This window comes from Mytilus edulis, chromosome 6 (assembly GCF_963676685.1).
Source record: "Mytilus edulis chromosome 6, xbMytEdul2.2, whole genome shotgun sequence".
In the NCBI taxonomy this organism is placed as follows: domain Eukaryota; kingdom Metazoa; phylum Mollusca; class Bivalvia; order Mytilida; family Mytilidae; genus Mytilus; species Mytilus edulis.
The window spans coordinates 23,688,782-23,694,853 of NC_092349.1; positions in this window are offsets into that span (position 1 = coordinate 23,688,782).

Consider the following 6,072-nt stretch of genomic DNA (forward strand, 5'->3'; position numbering starts at 1 on the left):
TATAAAATATGGCAGAGAGACATGTACATCTTACAATCATTCCATTCACTAAATAAAGGGGCCTTACTGCGTACAGTATCCGGAAAATATACCAAACCACAAAAACTAAACATTTTCATAGTTCCTTATACCCTGCCATATTCGTTATGTATAAATATATATATGTACCAAGTCAGGAGCCTATAATTCAGTGATTGTCGTTTGTTTATACATGTTATATGTAACATATATGTTTTTCCATATTTTTTTTACATATATATTAGGTTGTTAGTTTTCTCGTTTGAATTGTTTCACATTGTCATTTCTGAACTTTTTATAGCTGACTATGCAGTATGGCCTTGTTCATTGTTGAAGGCTGTACAGTGACCTTGAGTTGACAATTTCTGTTTCATTTGGTCTCTTGTGGAGAGTTGTCGAATCATACCCCATCTTCTTTTTTTATATTGTCCAATGTACTATGAAAATAAAGTAAGATGAAACATCTCAGTCAGACATATGCACCTAGTTGACCTTTTGTTAATTTGAAAATAAGAAAATAGAAAAACTGGCCAAAATAACAAAAAGGTAACATTAAGCAATGAACCATAAAAATGAGGTCACCATTGACTAAAACATGCCAGACTAACATGTACATCCCTAATAATTTGTATACTACAAATATACTTGACATGTTGCATACAATATATTAGAAAACCCAAACCAAAACACAACCAGGTGCTCCGCAGGGCGCAGCTTTATACGACCGCAGAGGTCGAACCCTGAACAGTTGGGGCAAGTATGGACAAAACATTCAAGCGTGATACAGCTCTGAATTTGGATTGTGATCAAACTTTTGACATTACATGTTTTTTTTTTACACAAAACAAATGTCAAGATTTTACAAATCAATTAAAGATTTCTTCTTCAAACTTTTTAAATCTAAAATTAAATAGTTGACACAGCATAGGTTTCTGACACAGAATGAATGTGGTCTAATGAACTTAAAAGTTTTTTTTTGCCTTTGAGCAATTCACTATGCTGTTGAATATTAATCCTCTCAAAAAAATGTTTGAAGAAATTTTCTTTTTATTTATGAAATCTGTAATGAGAAAAATTTAAACCCCCCCCCCCCCTTTTTCTTCACATCCCTGTTTCCCTTTTTCCAAAACTGATATCAATTCAAATTTCTAATGGAGTTTGCAACAATAACTACTCTTTTAAATACATCATAAAATATTAAAATGTAAAATAAAGTGCTTGTTATCACTGAATGGTAAAGATTGGTTGGTAGTAAAAGTGAATATACATTGTTTATTGTATAAAACAATAAAAAAAACTTCATCAGCAACATTTTATATTGGCAAATTTCCAATGAAGTTATTTACATCAAGTTATTGGCAAATAAAAATAGAAAATGACATCATAGTCATGTCTGGCAAATGTCCAACATACATTATCTAAAAACATTTTAGATAAGATAAGGAAAAAAAGCTTCATCAGCAACATTTTATATTGGCAAATTTCCAATGAAGTTATTTACATAAAGTTATTGGCAAATAAAATTGGAAAATGACATCATAGTCATGTGTGACAAATTTCCAACATATATTATCAACTACTATTCTATACAAAGAAAGATAACTCCAATTGAAAATTAATTGCTACAGCACAATATTGTGCAATTAGATATTTCTTGCTATTGTGCAATACTGTGCAATTGAAAATTTCTTGCTATTGCACAATACTTGATATGGAATCCTGATTTGGACCAACTTGAAAACTGGGCCATAATCAAAAATCAAAGTACATATTTAGATAAAGCATATCAAATAAGCCCAAGAATTTAATTTTTGTTAAAATCAAACTTAGTTTAATTTTGGACCCTTTGGACCTTAATGTAGACCAATTTTAAAACTGGACCAAAAATTAAGAATCTACATACACAGTTAGATTTGGCATATCAAAGAACCCATTTATTCAATTTTAGATGAAATCAAACAAAGTTTAATTTTGGACCCCCATTTGGACCAACTTGAAAACTAGGCCCATAATTAAAAATCTAAGTACATTTTTAAATTCAGCATATATCAAAGAACCCCAAGGATTCAATTTTTGTTAAAATCAAACTAAGTTTAATTTTGGACCCTTTGGACCTTAATGTAGACCAATTTGAAAACGGGACCAAAAATTAAGAATCTACATACATAGTTAGATTCGGCATATCAAAGAACCCCAATCATTCAATTTTTGATGAAATCACACAAAGTTCAATTTTGGACCCTTTGGGCCCCTTATTCCTAAACTGTTGTGACCTCAACTCCAAAAATCAATCCCAACCTTCCTTTTGTGGTCATAATCCTGGTGTCAAAATTTCATAGATTTCTATTCACTTTAACTAAAGTTATAGTGCGAAAACCAAGAAAATGCTTATTTGGGCCCTTTTTGGCCCCTAATTCCTAAAATGTTGGGACCAAAACTCCCAAAATCAATCCCAACCTTCCTTTTGTGGTCATAAACCTTGTGTTAAAATTTCATTGATTTCTATTCACTTTTACTAAAGTTAGAGTGCGAAAACTAAAAGTATTCGGACGACGACGATGACGCAGACGACGACGCCAACGTGATAGCAATATACGACCAAAAAATTAAAATTTTTGCGGTCGTATAAAAACTTAACAATAACCACTGAACCATGAAAATGAGGTCAAGGTCAAATAAAACTTGCCAGTTGGACATGCATAACTTACAATCATTCCATACAATAATTAAAAGTAAATACAAATGTATAGTAGACAAATTGTTTATAGTCTCTGAGGAATCCTATTACTCATGCATTATAATCATGACAATCAGGGGTGGATCCAGCCATTTTAAAAAGGGGGTGTTCCAACCACATGTTCCCATTCAAATGCATTGATAGTCCCAAAAAAAAGGTGGGTTCCAACCCCTGGACCCCCCCCCCCCCCCCCCCCCCTTTGGATCCGCCACTGATAATAGAAATTGAGGATACTAAAAAACCTTAACTTTTTTTCGATGCTATCACTTAGCCATGAAATGAGGTCACTCAAGGTCAATGAACTTATGACAGATGTAAACTTCATAACTTAAGGCATGTATATATATATATATATAAAAAGTATGAATGGTCCAGGTCTTCTGCCTTCTAAATATTAGGCTTTAATTATGAAGTAAGTTAACACTTTATCACTAGTTTTTTGGGGTTTGTGAGGATAGAAAACCAGATAAATTGACACAAATCCCTGTGGTATGACAATATGTGCCATAATATTAGTCCAAATGATAATGACGTCTTGCATGGCTATTTAAACTTTTTCTGGGACGCCGTCATGGTAAAAAAAAGCCATGCAAGACGTCATAATTGTTTGTATTACAAAAATAAGTAACCTAATTCTTACTTGTTAGTTGTTAGGGGCTAGCAAAATAGATTTATTTAAAGTCAGTTATACATATATAACAATACAACATAAGCTCTGTAGAGCTTTTATCCGACATACATATATATGACAAGCACAATACATAATACATAAAGCTCGTCACTGAGATAGTAGTCTCAGATACTAGTCTCGGGAGACTGGGCAACCAAACCCCTATTCAATCTGAATGTAGGACAGAAAGTCACAGGACAAAAAGTCACAGTCAAAAAGTTACAGACAAAAAGTCACAATTCAGTTTTGGGATTATTTTTCTTTGAACAAGAAAACACTCTTTTTTTTGTATTTTTCTTGAAGTTTTTTACATGAAGCAACTTTGTAATTAAAATGTATTCATTAATATCAATATCGATCAAATAATTGTTTTGAAAACAAAATGTCAAAGAGGCTTGGTATACTTAAATGGCTTCAATTTGCCAATAAATATATCCTTTGCATGATTAAAATCTTATACATTTTCATTTATCAAAGTTTATGAGCAATAATTCCTTAAATTAAAAAAGAATATATGTAATTAAAAGAAAATATTTCAAAATCTTTTTCATTTAGGCCTATATTTAAACAATTGTCAAAAACTGTTTCTGACTTTTTGTCCTGTGACTTTTTGTCCTAGCTAGGCCTATCAAATTTGTGACTTTATGTCCTGTGACTTTTTGTCCTGTGACTTTCTGTCCGTTTACCTTCCATCTAAATCAGTGAAATGAATAATTGTTTTTGCAGTAGTCCAGGTAACGAGTCGATATCTGTTATTAATCATGAAAATTGAGAGTCAACACTTACACAATACCTTTTTTAAAATGTCAGCAAAACAAAGAATCACTCGTGATAGGGGAGTGTAACCGATGAATTGATCCTGAATCAGATAAGATTTTCAAGAAACAGAGAACCTCTTAATTTGACCACAGTCGCCTGTAGATTTAATCATAATAAAACTAAAAATTTTATTTCCCCCATTTGTCCCTATATTTTTCGCTATGATTATTAAATCTTCAGTCGACTGTGCTTTGAGTGAATATAAATAATGAAGAGGGCCTCAGTCACGAATAAATATAAATCTGAAATACTTGAAAATCGATTAGCAGAGTAAACTTACACATAAATCGTGAAGTTATTTACGATTAATCCCGGGCGATTAATACAGACTGTGCTCCTGAATAAAGCTCCTAGATACATTAATTTGTGGTTTTTTTTTACTGCTACAAGATATTTGAATCAAATGCTAAATACGCGCCAGTTGCTGAGCAGAGAACCATTCTAAGCCAGGAACAGTCTATACTAACTATTCACAGTAAGAATAGAAAGTCCCTGTAAAAAGGCAGTCAAATCCTAACAGAACTGTAACTTATTAAATGATACATGTATATCAAGTTCCAGCACCTCACCCACACCCTGGCCCAGCACACTGAGTTAGCAAACTGGCGTATGTCAGTCTTATAATATAAAACTGCGTAGGTTCATATTGTTTGATTCGACGTTTGTTAGGATATTTTTTTAGGATCGTTGTAAAATTATATCTTAATCTTTGTTAAAGTACGATTTCATTTCTATTTCATAATTTTGTCAAAGTGTACTTTTTAAAGTTTAAAATTTTAAAGATAAAATGAATATTCCATTTTAATTTGAGGAAAATCTGTTTGAACTGTAATGACATGGTCGGTCAACTGATTTGTTGCAAAGCTGATTACAGGTAATTATATAACTTACAGTAATTTTCCATTACGACAGTGCGTGTATTCTCGGGTGTGTATAACGTATAGTTTTCTAGAGAACATCCTGTCTACGTGTAATGCAGATTGATGACATTTCACAAAATTTCTTTTGTTAAATTGCTTAGGTATCCAGGGCCGTAACTAGCCTCTTATAATATTGAGGCAAAATATATTCGCCGAGCGTAGCGAGGTGAAAAAATTTTGCGTGGGGTCTCGGGGCCGCTTAAGGCCCCAGAAGCTCTGAGAAAAATAACGCAAGATCGTGCATTCTGAGCGTTTCCCGGACTCTTTCTTACATTGAAACGCAATTAATTTTAAGCTATTTCTTTTGACAATATTCTTGTCTCAAAGCAAAAACTCATTGTAATTTAAGACTTTTAGGTTTTACGGGGACAACATTAAAAGTAGACCGATATGTAGAATAAAGCGGCAAAAACCGAAATTCTCATAATCATTGTGTCTGTCTGTTCTTGTCTTGTATTGTGCTTAATTCAGACTTTCGTGATTTGTTTATGGCTAGATTGAAATAGAGTGACAGTGCAGTATTATATTTTAATTACTAGTACTGCTTAAGTCGACACTAAGGACCATCTTGACCTTGTTTTAGGGTATTAATGATTCTTTTATTGTTGAAGACCCTCCATCAACTATCAAGATGAAGAATAGGGAAAAAAACTTTGGTCATTGATCATTTGTATTTTTTCTATGCATTGACTTCGTGTGAGATAAGGTCCTGTGCACGTTTACTCCATATTCTTTTTTTCTGTTTAAGAGTCTAAACACGACTTCATGCAAGTTTAATCCTTCAATGTAAAAGGTCATATGGCAATACATTGACTTTTTTTTCATGCAGAAACGACAATTTTTTTTATGTCCAGTAGCATCGTATATTCTTAAAATAGTTTCTCGTACAATATCTGGACATCGGTGGA